The sequence below is a fragment of the Hyperolius riggenbachi genome, chromosome 11 (assembly GCF_040937935.1).
Source record: "Hyperolius riggenbachi isolate aHypRig1 chromosome 11, aHypRig1.pri, whole genome shotgun sequence".
Taxonomy (NCBI): domain Eukaryota; kingdom Metazoa; phylum Chordata; class Amphibia; order Anura; family Hyperoliidae; genus Hyperolius; species Hyperolius riggenbachi.
The window spans coordinates 131,114,487-131,133,157 of NC_090656.1; the positions used below are offsets into that span (position 1 = coordinate 131,114,487).

An 18,671-nucleotide genomic window follows, 5' to 3' on the forward strand; every position below is an offset into this window, starting at 1 on the left:
ATAACACGCGTTGTGTGTGAACTGCTATAGAGACTGGACATGGACTGTCATGTAAAGCCTGCATGCAGCAAGTTAGAATAATGTATGGGTAGTGAGGTGACATGCAGAATTATTCTGCAACGCAACTTATCACTGTGAACTAGGGCTGCAATTCTATTTTGAATTTTGATGTATACACAGTGAAGAATCAAAAAGATCGTGATTGATGAAGTTTGAAAGTTTCTGTTGATCACAAATTACGTGTCTAAAGCCAGACATCCACTAGGAGTGCTTTTCTGAGCTCGTGATTTAAAAAGCTCTTGCTAATGTAATGCTATATTTTTTTTTATATAAAAATCCCCCATAGCATTGCATTAGCAAAAGCTTTTTCAGATCACTAGCGATTAGAAAGCGCTCCTAGTGGGTTTCTGGCCTAATGGGTTTTTGGAACTTTTCAATCATTTCCTGGCCAGTGAAATATAGAAGCATGTATTTCATGTCCTTTTCTCCTGTTGGAACTGTTTGCTTGCCCAGCTCACTGGGTTCTAGAAAGGTGGGAATCTGATGTGAGGGGTATATGGAGGCGGACATATATTCTTTAATACAGTGCAAATTGCCTGATTGCCCTGCTGATCTTCTGCCACTGATACTTATAGCCATAGACCCTGAACATTTTTGCGACGGCCGATCGGGCACTTCCGTCACAATGCATTGCTGTAAGTGTGCTAGGCCCCAGTGCCTTGCTATTGCATTACCCTGCGGTAAAACAGGGTAAAGCTTAGTTCACGTTATAATTTGCAAGCGCTAAGCACTTTTTTTATTTTGCCCGATTAGCGATTTTATTTTTTTGTAAGCGTGTTTGTTTTGCGAGTTGAGCTTTTCAGGTTTCAATCGGGAACTCTTAGACCTGGAACTGAATATCTTTAATGTAATTTTAAAATGAAAAGCGCTCAAATCACTTTTTCCAAGCGCTTTTTAAATTGCTTTGCAATTTTCCTATACTTTGAATTGAAGCGCACATGCTCAGAAAATTGTGTAGGACCCACGTTTTGCGTTTGGAAACCAAGCTCAACGCTCATGTGAGAACACTTGCATTGGAATTCTTTACGCAAGTGCTTTTAAAAAATGCTAGCGATAAGTAAAAATAAATCTCAAAGCACTCATAGTGTGTGTAATTTTCAGTGTGTTATGCACCAAATAAGAACCCTGCCAGGTTTCTGTTGATGACTTTGTCCCTACTGAGCACATTTTCCTTTATTCCCTGTGACCCTGCTGCTGGTAGAGTAAGGCCCCGTTTACACTTAATCAGTTGCTCTCAGTTATAACTGAAAGAAAACTGATTTTCAAAGTAATGCCCATATTTCCCTGTGGTACCTTTCACACCTAACGCGTTTTAACTGAAATCTTCTTCTCAATGCACTGCTATGGAAAAACCGCATACTAACGCACACCAACTGATTAAGTGTAAAAGGGGCTTTACTTAAAGAGGAACTCCAGCCTAAACAAACATACTGTTAAGTTACATTAGTTATGTTAACCTGCCTGGCGTTCTGATTCCTGCGGCCGCAGAAACGTTTTTTGCATATATATATATATTTTTTTTCACATGTAGCTAGCCTAGCGCTAGCTACATGATTTCCCCCCCTCCCTGCGGCATCCCTCCCACCCCTCCGATCGTCACCGGTGCAATGGCCCGTCCGGAAATCCCATTCTGAACGGGATTTCCTGGAGGGCTTCCCCCGTCGCCATGGCGACCCACGTCGTGACGTTATCGATGTCGTGACGTCACAGGGAGACCCGATCCACCCCTCAGCGCTGCCTGGCACTGATTGGCCAGGCAGCGCACTGGGTCTCGACTAGGGGGGCCCTGCATCGCGGCGGGTAGTGGCGGATTGGCGGCGGTGATCGGGTAAGGCACGCAGCAAGCAAAGTGCTTGCTGCGTGTTTTAAAAAAAAAAAATTATTCAAATCGGCCCAGCGGGGCCTGAGCGGTGACCTCCGGCGTCTCTGGACGAGCCTAGCTCGTCCAGAACGCTAGGGAGGTTAATTAGGTAATCTCTTACCCACCCTGTTTTAAAAGAACAGGCAAATGTTTGATTTCATGATGGCAGCCATCTTTTTGGTTGAAAGGAGGTGACAGGAAGCATGAGACACAGTTGCAATTGTCCTGAGCACCTTTCCCAGTTGCTAGGCAACGTGAATAACATAGGAAATCCCATCATGCTCTGCATAGCATCAGGGTAAAAAAAGCCCAGGCTTTTTTTCTTTGATGGGTGGAGCTTAGATAAAAATACAGCTAAAAATGATGCTTTGGTAAGGAAAACAAAGTTCTGATGCTGTGAAACTGTTAAACACCAAGCCTTTTCAGTTCTGCTGAGTAGATTTTTAGTCCAGAGGTTCACTTTAAGTCCATTTCAATAGAGTTATAGATGGCAGCAAAAACCTTAACCTCTTGAGGACCACAGGTTTACACCTCCCTAGTGACCAGGCAAATTTTTTTTTTTTTTTTTTTTTTTCAATTCAGCACTTTGCAGATTTAACAGGTTATTGCTCAGCCATACAACTTAGCAGCCAAATGAATTTTACTTCCTTTTCTGCCCTCCAACAGAGCTTTCTGTTGGTGGGAACTGATTGCTGCTACGCATTTTTATTTTTTTTATTTTGTTAGTGGCAAAAAGGCTCCAATCTTGTTAACTATTAATACACATGCTAGATGGTTCTCAGCCAAAACTGACGGTTAGGACGGACTCTGCTGAGATTTTAGCATGTGTATAGCTCACCCTGACCACCTTCAATTACTTGGCCAGCGATCTCCCGTGTGCTGCTGACAGCATTGTTCTCACCCTGCCTGCTCAATCAACCCCACCCCTCCACATAGCAACAGAACGCGTCCCTAGCTTGCAGGCTAGCGGCAAACTGTCTACGGAGGGATTGTCTCCCATCCCCCTGGCAAAATGCCTCATACGTGTATGAGAAGTTTCCCCTTTTTTTTTTTTTTTTTTTTTTAATTTCATTTATTTTTTTTAATTGTCACAGTGCTTTTTGGAGAGATCCATTTCCTGTCTGGATAGAAAGGTAAGAAAACTTTGTAATGAGAGCACTAACAGTAAAGCCTTGAAGCGGTTCTAAGCAGTTTCTATTTGTTACTGACAAAAATTTGCAGCTGAATTTCATTCTGACAGCTATTGTGAACAACTATACTGTACGTATTCCTGTGTGGATGAATTGTATACGTGTTCCTGCATGGATAAATATGCGTGTACTGGTTTGGAAAAGGGAAGGGTAAGAATTGTGCAATCTTTTGCTGAAGGAGAATACAGTAGCAATAATACAGGTAGAAGCCACTAGTGCTATGGGTTACTAGTGCTGCGAATTGCTCTAGTTTATCCTTATAAAATGAATGATGGTAACCTTGGCATCTGGAAAGGTTACTCTTCGGGCTCCCTTGAAAGCCCTATGTAATTTGCGAGTTGGACTTGTTTGTTTTGACCATCTCTATTCTTGATAGACTTGTGCAAAGTGGGAAATTGTCTGATTTCTGATAAAGGAGCAATCAGTCGTTTGCTGGATCAGGCTAGTGGATGGCCACCTTGTACTATTTCAGCTGACAGGCTGAAATGAGATGCAGCAAGGCAGGCTATGCATTAGCTGCAGAATGCCATGAATTATCCCTGTTTTGTGCAATATGGCAGCTCCCATGCATGCAATTAGACAGCAGAAATAGTGTGGTCAAGAAGTGGGTGAAAGCATAAAGTGATTTCAAAATGCCATCGCTGCTCTCATTCTGTAATAACTCCGTTTATCCTAGTTTCAGGCCTACAGGATCATTGAACAATTCCATAGCAGTCCCTTCCTGGAAGTTGCTTATCAGAACGACCATTTCCTGCCAGACGTTACAGCTGAAGCATCTTCAGCAGAGACCGAATTCTCCATCTTTCAGTGTCCCAGTATCTATAGCGGCGTGCAGCTTCTTAAACTGCCATTTTTCCAAATGGGAAGTGTCACAAGCTGCTCTAAAGCGCCGCCCTCAGCCACTTATTGATTCTTGCAGCCGAGGAGTATTTCTTGTGCTGAATCTGTGACTAAATCAGAGCAGGCAGTAGTAAGGAGGGAAAGCTCAGTCTACTGACAGCAGTTCCTAGGTCAGGACTGCCATGTACCTAGTTAGGGCTCAGCCACACTATAAGCGCTTTTCTGAGAGCTTTTTAAAAATCGCTCCAATTCACTTTCATTAAAATCACAGTAAAAATTGCCGCAATTGCACGTTCGCGTACGTGAAAAGTCACGGCGATTGTTACTGCGATTTTTAAAGGAATCTCCAGGCAAAAAAAAAGTTTACCTGAAGCTTCTACCAGCCCCATGCAGCCATCCTGTGCCCTCGTAGTCACTCACTGCTGCTCCAGTCCCCCGGAGTCAGCTAGTTTCGTTATTGCTGACCTCGGGGTCAACGGGCTGCATTGCGTATATTTTTACGCATTCCCGCTAGTGCAGGAACATTAACGCATAAATTTTTCTGCGTTAGCAGTGCAACGCCAATAAATTTTAGCGTTAGCATAGCAGATGCTCAGGACAGCCAGGCAACTGGCATTGCTTAAAAGGAAATAAAAATGTCAGCCTCTTTATCCCTCTAGTTACAGGTGTGTGTGTGTGTGTGTGTGTGTGTGTGTGCACTCTCTGCAGCAAGAGGTACATTTGCTGCATGTTTACATGTATGTTGCAGACCTTTGTTGCGCTGAAGAAAGTGGCAGTTTTTAACTAGAGGTGACTTGCTTTTAATCTAATGCTAATTAAATGGATTGTAATAAGAAGCCTTCTTTGATGTGACACATAAAGGTTACAGTAAGCATAATTCCATTTGTCTGCTGTATATAGTCTTGTAACCCTAGACGTGGTAGTTTTTTGTACGGAATTCTGAGCCCGATTACAATATCTGTAACACTATACCCATTTGCTTGGATAATACTGAGACACAAGGCCCTTTCTTTTTCACCTGCTTCACAAAGAAAACTGCTTCAATACTAGTTTAATTATGTGGTGACTTTTCACTCACTTTGGCCTAGTGCACACCAAAAACCGCTAGCAGATTCGCAAAATGCTAGCAGATTTTGAAACGCTTTTTCTTCTTTTTCTGTAGCGTTTCAGCTAGCATTTTGCAGTTTTGTGAAGCGTTTTTGGTGTAGTAGATTTCATGTATTGTTACAGTAAAGCTGTTACTGAACAGCTACTGTAACAAAACGCCTGGCAAACCGCTCTGAAGTGCCGTTTTTCAGAGCGGTTTGCGGTTTTCCTATACTTAACATAGAGGCAGAAACGCCTCTGCAATTCAAAATCTGCAGCAGCCCCGGAGTATGCGTTTTTGCAAAACGCCTCATGCTCTGGTGTGCACCAGCCCATTGAAATACATTACCCAAGCGTATCCGCAGCCGCAAGCAGATTGCAAAGCGCAGCCGAACCGCTCTGGTGTGCACTAGGCCTTTATCCTGAGAGATGAGATACTGGCTTAAAGGGAACCTGAAGTGAGAGGTATATGGCGGCTACCATATTAATTTCCTTTTAAGGCCTCTTTCAGATTGAAGCAGAACTGTGCGCTTGTCAGACAGTTCAGCCTCCCAGCTGCTGCCCACGAGCGGCATTCAGGTGCAATTTAAATGCAGCCAAATGGAAGCAACTGTAACACCATGCGTGTCAAGCGCTTGCATGCAGTGACGTTAACTAAGGGCGGAGAGCCGCGAACAGGGCTATGGCCACTCCTACATGTGACTCCGTTGGAGGCCACCTGTCCAGTGCAGGTACCGAGCGCTAAAAAGCGATCAGCCGGTGCAGGAGAGCAGCTGACAGGCAGTGAGTTCACTCATCTGAAAGAGGCCTCAACAACACTAGTTGCCTGGCAGTCATGCTGATGATGCTGACATCAGTAGTGTCTGAAGTATACACCTAAAACAAGCATGCAGCTAATCTTGTCAGATACATCTTATCTGCATGCTTGTTTAGGGTCTACGACTAAAAGTATTCGAGACGGAGGAGCAGCAGGACAGCTAGGCAACTGGTATGGTTTCAAATTGAATGTCAGCATCCATATCCCTCTCACTTCAGGTTCCCTTTAAAGAAAACCTGTACCAAAAAAAATCTTGAGATAATTGATTTTAGATCTATTAGCAATGGCTAATATCGCCGGGCGGATCGTTATGGAACAGCCTTATCAGTCCACCGACAGTGCGTACATACGCACTACAGTCTGCTGAAAACCCGCCCAGCGGGAGGTGCGACGGACCCTTCGTTGGCTGCTGTCGTGCGTGTGTACGCACCTTAAATAGCATTAAATTTAATGTTAATTCTGAAATGTGCACAGTAACCATGTCAGTATGGTGGAAAAAATAGTTCATTCAGCTCCCAACAAAAACAACTTGGTAATTTATTGTTTTCACTAGAGTTCTTCTTTAACCCTTTTGCTACCAGCCAATTTGTCCTAAGCATGAACATCTACTACCAAGCAGTTTTTAGACATTTTGAACTCATTCGGATTTTTGACAAGAAAAACTACATAAAATAGGACCTATTGTATATCGTTTTTCCGTAATGATTTGGGCTTAAACACTGAAATGAAATGTTGTATGTTTTCTGGAGATATAACAACACTTTTGAGTGAAATGTTTAAAGCCAATGGTTCCCGATTAATTTAAAAAAAAAAAAAAAAAAAAAAAAAAACAGCTACTTACCTCTCCTCTCCCGGTGCCCTCGTCGCAGCGGCAGCTCCTCCGTTCAAATCCCCCGCAGCGGGGGACTTCGGAAGTCTTAGGGAGCAGAGTCCTCCTGAAGACAGACGGTGCCATACTGCGCACGCGTATGGAGCCGCCTGAGTGCTCGATAGAGGGCGCTCGCGCAGGCGCAGTTTGGAGCGGCCCGCCTTTGGGAGCAATCGAATTCCCGAAGACTGCCCAAGCCCCTTTCGGCGGTGGAAGTAGCAGTATTTGACCAATTTAGTCAAATACTGCTACGGGGGAGTCAGCGCTGGAACGGGCACCAGGAGAGGAGGAAAAGGCTCATTAGGACTCTGAGCCTTACCTCTCCTTAGGTAAGTATCTGGATTTTCTTTTGCTGAATCGGTTCCTATTCTCTTTAAAAAAAAAAAAAAGATTAAAAAAAAATAAAAAAAAATAGTGAAAATATTTTTCTTTTAAAAAACCTACATTTACTGACAAACAATTTTCTGTTTGTCAAAGCACTGATTCTGCTGAATCCAGCGATACCGGATATGTATTGGTATCCCACTCTTCCTGTCCTAGAATATGTGTGCCAGTACAGGTAGCCAGGTATAGGTACAGCCAGTATAGGTAGCCATATCGCTGGCTCCATGCAGTGTCCCCTCCAGCAGCAGGCTCCTTTCTGCTCTCCCAATCTGTTTGCATAATTACTACGTGCCATACAGGAAGTAGAGAAGGAGGCGGCTGCCGGTGTGGAACACAGCCATGAAGCCAGCGATCGGGTGAGTAATTGCACTGTGACTGCTGCTACAAGGAGGCAGAGGAGCGGGGCTCACGAGGAGGGAGGAATGGTGTGTGTGTGTGTGTGTGTGTGTGTGTGTGTCTCCGCTGTTTCCTGGGGGTCAAAATTGGCAATAACGTACTAGGTAGGTTGATGGCAGGTAAAGTATTAACCTGCCACAACGTACCTAATAGGTGTTTGGCAGTAAAAGGGTTAAAAGATACCTGACCCCCAAGGCAAAGCTAGTTATGTTCATGCTGGATCTACATACCTCTTTGCGTTGTCTGTCTCTCTCCACACTTTTTTTCAAGTAGTGATTGGAGACCAGTGTAATGGAGTGAGGAATGGACAATGCACAGAGGTATGGATCCAGCATGCACATACTTAGAGAACCTGAACTGAAAATCAAAAATCAAAATAACCATACACAGAACATACTTGCCTCCCGTGTAGTCTACCTATCAATCTCTTTTTCCTCTCCTGCGTCCTGTTTGTCCACTGTGATCAGTGGCATTCTCCGTCCTCCATTTTAAAAATGGCCATTACCCCATAACAGCTTCCTGGTCAGCACACTGTTAAATTACCTTGCACATTCAGTTGTAACTGACAGCTGCTGTTATATAACTGACAGCAACTGGTTTATTTCAGTTCTGACAAAATATTGTCAGAACTTGAAGGGATCACTGTAAGAAGTAACGACTGGACAGCGACATCTTTTTCTTGCTTGTAAGAAGTAAATGGTAAGCTTCTGAGACTGACAGTGAGGTTAGTATGTAATATTCATTTGCAGCGACATCCTATGTTTAAATAATTTTTCTTGCTTCCGGTTCCCTAAAGACCTCTGCCGCGAAAATCTTAAAATGTAAAATACATGTATACAAATAAGTACATTTCCCCCAGTGTAAAATGAGCCATAAATTACTTTCCTCCTATGTTGCTGTCACTTACAGTAAGTAGTACATTACCGACAGGTTTTGGACAAGCCCATCTTCTCACGATCCATAAGTCTCAGGGTTTGCTTTATTTTTAAATGTACTTCGTAAACGGCAGTTGCTCCGTCCAACTGCCAAAGAAATGTACAGTGAGCAGGGAGGCTGGCCAGCATCTTTCAGGGAGTGGCTTTATAAAGAATAAAGGCCATGCTGTGAATCACCCAGTAAGAGATGGACTAGTCCAAAACCTGTCGGTAATGTCAGATTTCTACTACTTATGTGTAAGTGACTGCAGTAATTTTATGACTCATTATACTCTGGAAGAAATGTACTTATTTGTATGTGTTTTTAAATATCAAGATTTTCGTGACCGTTCTTCTTTAACCTCCCTGGCGGTAAGCCCGAGCTGAGCTCGGGCTATGCCGCCGGGAGGCACCGCTCAGGCCCCGCTGGGCAGATTTGCATAATTTTTTTTTTGTTACACGCAGCTAGCACTTTGCTAGCTGCGTGTAACCTCCGATCGCCGCCGCTGCCCGCCGATCCGCCGCTATACCCGTTGCCGCAGCCGCCCCCCCCCCCCCCCCCCCCGACGGCGGCGGCGGCGATCGGAGGGGCTGGGGGGATGCCGCTCAGCAGCGGCTATCATGTAGCGAGACATTGTCTCGCTACATGAGGAAAAAAAAAAAAAAAAAAAAAGGTATTTGCTGCCCCCTGGCGGATTTTAACAAACCGCCAGGGAGGTTAAGGGGCCCATACACAGGTCGATTTCAGCGATCAATGGAATCGATCGGAAATCGATTCTCCCAAACAATCGATTTGCCGCTAATTTCGATAATTTTTGATCTGACGATGGAAAATCTAGGTCAATCTGTTGCTGGCAGCAGATCGATGGCCCATAGAGTTGCATTGGATCTAATGGTCCAAAAATGCATTTAGATAGATTTCCAATGATTTCATTCTGCAATCTATTGGAAATCTGTTCCTACTGTGTGGCACACGGCAGATTCGACTTGACAGGCATCTGACAGAAATCTGCTGGTCGGATCTGCTTCAAATCTATAAGCGTATGGCCAGTTTTATGCTTACCTCGGGTAGTTTTGCCTCTGGTCAGGTGTACTTTAAATTACAATAAATGGCTGTTGGCTAAAATACATTCATGACACACTGACAGCCAGTTGAGAATTGGCTGTGGGTACCCAGTTGCACTGTATGGTGAAGTAATCCTGGGTCATAGTTTCTGCACGCTGAAGTATTGAGCAATCAAGTATTTCTTTACTGTCCCTGTTACGTGTCCAAAGACTTTTGACATCAAACAAAAGGAAACTAGCAAAGGAAGGTAACCCCTCCCATTTGCCATCTCCCCGTTTACAAACTGACTAAATATAGCTGTTCTAAAATACCTTCAGGTGTGACACAGTTACTGTGAGTATTCCCTCAGATTTGTCTGTCGCTTGCCAGTTAAATCTTGATCCCTTGGCACTACTAGTCTAAAAGTCAAGTGTGTGTGTGTGTGTGTGTGTGTGTGTGTGTGTGTGTGTGTGTGTGTGTGTGTGTGTCTCTAACCAGGCAAAAATGCTAGTTCTTTTTAATCAGCGTTCTAGTGGGAACCATGCCAAAAGCCCAATGGTCAACTAAATGGGAGAAAGGAAATTAAAAACACCTCGCCTTCTACTAGCTACTGACTGAACTATGAGCTCTGTTCATTTATATGCTTAACTGTGCTAGAGGTGGGCGTGGTTATGCACACTCACAGGGGAAAATTATATATACCAGGGGATGAGCAGCACAAACCAAATTATATGCAATACTATGCAAAGCATGCACTCATTTCTTATGGAGACTGTGGATCTCCAGTGCTGCGTGCATGGTTTGCATAGTATTGCATATAATTTGGTTTGTGCTGCTCATCCCCTGGTATATATAATTTTCCTCTGTGAGCGTGCATAACCACGCCCACCTCTAGCACAGTTAAGCATATACCGTATTTTTAGGACCTTACAGAGAATCTGTATTGTTAAAATCACACAAAAATAAACATACCAGTGTGTTAGGGGACATCTCCTATTACCCTCTGTCACAATTTCGCCGCTCCCCGCCGCATTAAAAATAGTCAAACCGTTTTAAAAAAAAAAAATGGCCACCAAAACAGGAAGTAGGTCGATGTACAGTATGTCCACACATAGAAAATACCTCCATACACAATCGGGCTGTATACAGCCTTCCTTTTGAATCTCAAGAGATCATTTGTGTGTTTCTTTCCCCCTGCAGCTCACTGAAGAGTTACAAGCTGATTGTTTGTTTGTTTCTTCTTGCAGACAGCTCTGCCCGGTTGTCTGTAATTCTGCAGTATGTGACTCATCTGTATGTGAACAGAGGATTTATCCAGCTTGTAAAGGATAAGAGAGCAGAGAAAAGTCGGCTAATGTAAATAACACACACACACACACACACACACACAGGGGAGTGCATAGAGGAGGCATGCATAGCAGATCACACTGAAAAGTTGGCAGCCTTCCAGACACAGGACGACAAGTCCAACAGGGGAAAGATAAGCTGATTTATTACAGAGATGGTGATGGTAGAAAGTGCTGCAGTAAGCCAGAGCACATTATAATAGGTTTAGGAACCTGTAGGATGGTAGAAAACACAATGACATTTTTGTTACAGAGTCCCTTTAAGACTGTCCTAGATTTAAAGGACAAAAATCAGGGGAATTTTTATTTTTTATCTATAGGATTTAGATATACTAAACCTGATGTGTCCATGGTGCAGTGGCATCTTCTGGAGATTCTCCCCCCAAGCTTCTTATATCAGTGTTGTGAAGCAGAGATTAGACTGTAGGCTAAAAGCTTTGATCTGCCACAATACATTGCACAACAAAGTCCATTGGTACACTAGACTCAACAATCAGTATGTACCAGCCAAATTCACCAATTAATAAATGTCAACCAATAACACATTAGGGCAGCTGAAATAATAATAATAATAATAATATGCTAAGTGCAGTCAATGCATATAATAAGAAACCAGCTATACTCAGTGGATAACAACTAAAAAAGTTATATAAGCATAAATAGCAGCTATAAACAGTGTGCTCCCACATAGGTACAAACATAAACACAATTGTGAAACCACATTACCACCACATGCAGAGAAACCCATCTGTGAATAAAAGAAGCTTGCCCCAGGAAGACCAGTGAAAAGCACTATCAGTGTCAATGCCCCTGCACCAGCCTGTTTACAGTGACAGTGGCAATGGCCCCCGGTGATCCGCTGATCCCTCTCTCCCTCTGGTGCGCAGCGGTGGCAGCCCGTTCGTCACTCACCCTGCTCTGCAATGACAGCCCGTCTATAGTGACAACGGTAACGGCCCCTGCTGATCCTCTGATCCCTCCCTCTCAGCGGTGGCAGTCCGTTCCTCCTCACTCACCCTGCTCTTTCCCGGGTGCAGTGACAGTAGCAATGTCCTCGGGCAATCCTCTGGTCCAGCCCTCCCTCCGATGTGCAGCCTGTTAAGATCACTCTGTTGGGCCGGGAGCGGCGGTTCTATTCTCAATACTTCGGCAGGCACGGCGACATACTGTAGCTAAGGGGTCTTGGTTGATGACCTCCTCAAGCAAGGGTCTCGTAAAGACATAGTATGTCACCATGCCTACCGAAGTATTGAGAATAGAACCGCCCCTTCCGACACCGACTGAGAGTGATCTTAACAGGCTGCACATCGGAGGGAGGGCTGGACCAGAGGAGTGCCTGAGGACATTGCTACTGTCACTACACCCGGGATAGAGTAGGGTGAGTGAGGAGGAAGGGGCTGCGCACCGCTGAGAGGGAGGGATCAGAGGATCAGCAGGGGTCGTTACCATTGTCACTATAGACGGGCTGTCATTGCAGAGCAGGGTGAGTGACGAATGGGCTGCCACCGCTGCGCACCAGAGGGAGGGCGGGATCAGCGGATCACGGGGGCCATTGCCGCTGTCACTGCACCTGAAAAAGAGCCGGGTCAGTGACCCTGATCAGGCTGCAGTTGCTGCACATTATAGAGGGAGGAAGGAGGGGACCACTAGATTGCCAGGGATTCATTTTAGGGGAGGCTTTGGGGCCACATTTGAACCATAAGATGCACCAACATTCCCCCCCCCCTTTTTTTTAAGAGGAAAAAGTGCGTCTTATGGTCCAAAAAATATGGTAAATGAGCGGAGCTCAAAGTTCATTCAGTAGCTAGTAGAAGGTGAGGTGTTCTTAACCACCCTGGCGTTCTGATAAGATCGCCAGGGAGGCTGCGGGAGGGTTTTTTTTAAATAAAAAAAAAAACTATTTCATGCAGCCAACTGAAAGTTGGCTGCATGAAAGCCCACTAGATGGCGCTCCGGAGGCGTTCTTCCGATCGCCTCCGGCGCCCAGAATAAACAAGGAAGGCCGCAATGAGCGGCCTTCCTTGTTTTGCTTAGATCGTCGCCATAGCGACGAGCGGAGTGACGTCATCGCCGTCAGCCGACGTCCTGACGTCTGCCGCCTCCGATCCAGCCCTTAGCGCTGGCCGGAACTATTTGTTCCGGCTGCGCAGGGCTCGGGCGGCTGGGGGGACCCTCTTTCGCCGCTGCTCGCGGCGAATCGCCGCAGAGCGGCGGCGATCGGGCAGCACACGCGGCTGGCAAAGTGCCGGCTGCGTGTGCTGCACTTTATTTCATGCGAATCGGCCCAGCAGGGCCTGAGCGGCAGCCTCCGGCGGTGATGGACGAGCTGAGCTCGTCCATACCGCCAGGCTGGTTAAAGGATACCCGAGGTGACATGAGATAAACCTGTTTATGTACAGTGCCTAGCACGCAAATAACTGTGCTGTGTTCCTTTTTTTCTCTTTCTCTGCCTGAAAGAGTTAGTTAAATATCAGGTATGTAAATGGCTGACTCAGTCCTGACTCAGACAGGAAGTGACTATAGTGTGACCCTCACTGATAAGAAATTCCCCTTTTTACCTCGTTCTTGCTCTCAAAAGCCATTTTCTGCTAGGAAAGTGTTTTATAGCTTTTATAGTTTACATTGGGCTTTTGGCATGGTTAACACTAGAATGCTGATTTAAAAAAAAAAAATGAGCATTTTCGCCTGGTTAGAGTAGGAATCGCCAAAATTGGGGACACTTTGACGCAGTTAGTGAGCTTAAACACGTTAAATCGGAACCAAGAGCCCCTGTCGCTGCTTTCCTGATGTGTGCTGCAGCCCGTGTGTGTGTATGTGTGTGTGTATGTATGTACAGTGGTTTGCAAAAGTATTCGGCCCCCTTGAAGTTTTCCACATTTTGTCATATTCCTGCCAAAAACATGAATCAATTTTATTGGAATTCCACGTGAAAGACCAATACAAAGTGGTGTACATGTGAGAAGTGGAACGAAAATCATACATAATTCCAAATATTTAAAAAAAAAAAACATAACTGCAAAGTGGGGGTGTGCGTAATTATTCAGCCCCCTGAGTCAATACTTTGTAGAACCACCTTTTGCTGCAATTACAGCTGCCAGTCTTTTAGGGTATGTCTCTACCAGCTTTGCAGATCTAGAGACTGAAATCCTTGCCCATTCTTCTTTGCAAAACAGCTCCAGCTCAGTCAGATTAGATGGACAGCGTTTGTGAACAGCAGCTTTCAGATCTTGCCACAGATTCTTGATTGGATTTAGATCTGGACTTTGACTGGGCCATTCTAACATATGGATATGTTTTGTTTTAAACCATTCCATTGTTGCCCTGGCTTTATGTTTAGGGTCGTTGTCCTGCTGGAAGGTGAACCTCCGCCACAGTCTCAAATCTTTTGCAGACTCCAAGAGGTTGCCCTGTATTTGGCTCCATCCATCTTCCCATCAACTCTGACCAGCTTCCCTGTCCCTGCTGAAGAGAAGCAACCCCAGAGCATGATGCTGCCACCACCATATTTGACAGTGGGGATGGTGTGTTCAGAGTGATGTGCAGTGTTAGTTTTCCGCCACACATAGCGTTTTACATTTTGGCCAAAAAGTTCAATTTTGGTCTCATCTGACAAGAGCACCTTCTTCCACATGTTTGCTGTGTCCCCCACATGGCTTGTGGCAAACTGCAAACGGGACTTCTTATGCTTTTCAGTTAATGGCTTTCTTCTTGCCACTCTTCCATAAAGGCCAACTTTGTGCAGTGCACGACTAGTAGTTGTCCTATGGACAGATTCCTCCACCTGAGCTGTAGATCTCTGCAGCTCATCCAGAGTCACCATGGGCCTCTTGACTGCATTTCTGATCAGCGCTCTCCTTGTTTGGCCTGTGAGTTTAGGTGGACGGCCTTGTCTTGGTAGGTGTACAGTTGTGCCATACTCTTTCCATTTCTGAATGATCGCTTGAACATTGCTCTGTGGGATGTATAAGGCTTTGGAAATCTTTTTGTAGCCTAAGCCTGTTTTAAATTTCTTAATAACTTTATCCCTGACCTGTCTGGTGTTCTTTGGACTTCATGGTGTTGTTGCTCCCAATATTCTCTTACACAACCTCTGAGGCCGTCACAGAGCAGCTGTATTTGTACTGACATTAGATTACACACAGGTGCACTCTATTTAGTCATTAGCACTCATCAGGCAATGTCTATGGGCAACTGACTGCCCTCAGACCAAAGGGGGCTGAATAATTACGCACACCCCACTTTGCAGTTATTTATTTGTAAAAAATGTTTGGAATCGTGTATGATTTTTGTTACACTTCTCATGTGCACTCAACTTTTGTATTGGTCTTTCACGTGGAATTCCAATAAAATTGATTCATGTTTGTGGCAGTAATATAACAAAATGTGGAAAACTTCAGGGGGGCCGATTAATTTTGCAAACGTGTGTGTGTGTGTGTGTATCTCTAATCCAGCCCAGAATTAGGCCAATCAAATGCACTTAAGTGTGTTTTCATTGGCTGAAATAAGCTGTCAGTTGTGGAGCAGATCAAACAGCTAATGACTAAGGTCTCTTTTCCATGAGCAGCTGAAGGCGGTGGACACCCCACCCCACAGCATGATTGTTGCTGTGTTCAATTGCGGCATGAGACCTTGTTCCGCTGCCGTGTAATGCCACCGCGCGTTAAATGCAAGACTTGCTGTGTTTCCAAATGCTGCCATTTGCTACATGTAATTGCAGCCGAATGGCATTGGCTGGCAACCGGAAGGTGGGGCTGATCTGCTCAACAAATGAGTAGTTCAGCTGTCTGTGGAAAAGAGGCCTAATGCTGAAGCACACTTAACTCGCTGTCAGTCAGTGACTGACAGCATGATTGGGCCAGTGCAAGTCACGTGGTTGGTCCATTTACTGCATGAGTGACTTTTGTTAGTCGTTGGCACAGTGATGTGTCTCTGCAATGGAGACGTGTGGGTATGCCAGGTCGCCGGCCCCACAACTTCCCCTTGCCAGGCACTAAGCAGGTTCAACCAGGAAACACTATTAATGTACAAGGGTCATCTGGAAAGTAACAGCCGGTTTCATTTAATCCATTTCAATCCCTTTGCTGTAGCATCTTGGGCCCAGTGCACACCAAAACCACTAGCACATCTGCAAAACGCTGGTGGTTTTGGGAGCAGATTTCAAAGCGATTCTAGGCATGTTTAGAGCGGATTTCTAAACATGCCTAGCAGTTTTGACTGCGTTTTTGTGTAGCAGATTACACAAATTGTTACAGTAAAAACTGTACTGAACAGCTTCTGTAACAAAACCGCCTGGAAAACTGCTCTGAAGTAGCATTTTTCAGAGCGGTTTGCGTTTTTCCTATCCTTTACATTGAGGCAGAACCGCTTCTGCAAACCGAAAACGTGCAGCAGGAGGCATGTTTGCGGTTTGCTACAATCCTCAAACCGCCGGTGTGCACCATCTCATTGAGATACATTAACCGAGTGGTTTGACAGGCGAATGCGGCGCGCGGATCGCATCAAAAACCACTCGGTGTGCACTGGGCCATACTCTTCAGATGTGGGTTAGAACAATGTTTGACAACCTATTTATGTACCCCTCCGAGGTCGGCAAGCTGCCAGCGGGGGACTGGAGCAGCAGTGAGTGACTACGAGGGCACAGGATGGCTGCATGGGGCTGGGAGAAGCCCCAGGTAAGTGAAACTCATTTTTTTATTTTTCTTGAACCTTCCCTTTAAATGCTACAATGTTATACAGAAGCCACATATGACAATATCATTAGAACAGATGTTGATAGACACCCACACACGAGACACAAAGAATGAAAAATAACAAATGTTGCCAAATCTGTTCTTATTGGCAAACTTCTGTTCCAGTTTTCACATGGAAAATGCGAGATGTCAGGCTGTACCAGTAAGCCTGGTAAAGGCGTTATTTTGTTTCCGATCTATTCAGTAACTGGCTGCTAGGATTTGTCGATCCTTGTATGATGCTAGCCATACACTAAACAATCTGATAGTTCTCGTAGTTAATATATTCCGGATAGTTTACTACTTAGCGCTAGTCCACACTAGGTCCGGAAACGTATCCGTGGCTGTGTTTTTCAGCCCTGATGAAAAACTGAGTCCTGGATACTAATATTAAAAATAGCAGCCGTCCTCACCCAAGAAAAAAACGGATCCGTCTGCGTTGGCAGGGACCCGTTTTCAAAACCTGAACGGAAGGTCCGGAATTGCTGCAATTTTTTACGGACCACGGATACACGGATGGGTAGTGAAAAGCAATGAGAAAACGCATCTCCATCTCCACAGGCAAAATGGCAACAAAAACTGATGAGAAAACAGATAGCCTGAACTTTATTATTGGCCCAAAAAATCCTCCCACTACCTTCCTAATGATAGAGACGTTTTCTGTCCGTTTTTTGGGGTAAAAAACTGAGCAGAAACTGCACTTTGATCAGTTTGCGGTCTGGTGGTACTTCCTCCCCCCCCCCCCCCCCCCCCCGATCCCGGACTGCAGTGTCCGTCCTGCAACCGTGCCTAGTGTGGACCTAGCCTTAGCACCAGAAGATAATCCAGAAGTCTTCAGCAGATATCTCATTTGATTGAAGAGCTGCAGCTGCTAGCTTTGTACTTTGTTTGATGCAGTACAAAGTTGTTGGAATTTTGACTGTATACTGCTCCTATACAGTGGTGTGCAAAAGTATTCGGCCCCCCTGAAGTTTTCCACATTTTGTCATATTACTGCCATCTAATCTAACTGAGCTGGAGCTGTTTTGCAAAGAAGAATGGGCAAGGATTTCAGTCTCTAGATGTGCAAAGCTGGTAGAGACATACCCTAAAAGACTGGCAGCTGTAATTGCAGCAAAAGGTGGTTCTACAAAGTATTGACTCAGGGGGCTGAATAATTATGCACACCCCACTTTGCAATTGTTTTTTTTTTTTTTTTTTAAATGTTTGGAATCTTATGATTTTCGTTCCACTTCTCACATGTACACCACTTTGTGTTGGTCTTTCACGTGGAATTCCAATAAAATTGATTCATGTTTGTGGCAGTAATGTGACAAACTTCAAGGGGGCTGAATACTTTTGCAAACCACTGTATACTAGCACTTGTTGCAGCCACAGCCGGAAGGAAGAAGTACCGGAGAGATGGAACGGGATGAAGAGCGTAGTGGGCATAGGCGGCAACAAGGGTGAGGTAATCCCCCTTGCCGTGGCCCACTTATGTAAGGGCCTGTTCACACTAGAGCCAAGAATGCTCCAATCTTAAAGGACAACTGTAGTAAGATAGAGATAGACATCTCTCTATATATAATATATATAGAGAGAGATTATATCTATGCTGCCATGTTTATTTCTTTTTAAGCAATACCAGTTACCTGGCAGCCCTGCTGATTCTCTGCCTGTAATACTTTAAGCTTAAGACCCTGAACAAGCATGCAGCAGATCAGGGGTTTCTGACATTTTTGTCAAATCTGACAATATTAGCTGCATGCTTGTTTCTGGTGTGATTTGGTCACTACTGCAGCTAAATGGACCAGCTGAGCTATTAGGCAACTTGTATTGCTTAAAAGGAACTAAATATGGCAGCCTCCATATGTCACACTAGTTATCCTTTAGGCAGAGGATCAGTTAACCCTTGCCACTAACGGTCCAATTTCTAGCGAAAAATCGTTCGAGCGATCAGAAATTCTGATCGGAAGTGAAATATTGTAATAAATCGTCCACTACACCATCAACGAACCAATTTTTGCTTCCTATCTATCACAACCAACAAGAAAATCCAAATTTTGGTTCAACGAAAATTCATTCGGACGACATTTTTTTCACTCGTTCATAATCGATTGTGTCCACCAATGGAGATTTACAACCAATCCGATCAG

The 18,671-nt window shown here is 44.7% G+C and overlaps 1 protein-coding gene across 5 annotated transcripts in view; it reads left to right on the plus strand.

Moving 5' to 3' along the window:
* Positions 1-18,671, plus strand: part of HRAS (HRas proto-oncogene, GTPase) — a 125,874-nt gene that overhangs the window by 13,211 nt on the left and 93,992 nt on the right. The window contains exon 1 of one of the 5 annotated variants that reach the window (XM_068261728.1): positions 8,166-8,201. The exons of 2 other annotated variants lie outside the window; for them this stretch is intronic. The gene's annotated coding sequence lies outside the window, so the exon portion shown is untranslated. Of the gene's footprint in view, positions 1-8,165; positions 8,202-8,621; positions 8,675-16,421; positions 16,480-18,671 lie in introns of those variants that run through there. 2 more of the 5 variants (XM_068261729.1, XM_068261730.1) reach the window with 2 other exon arrangements.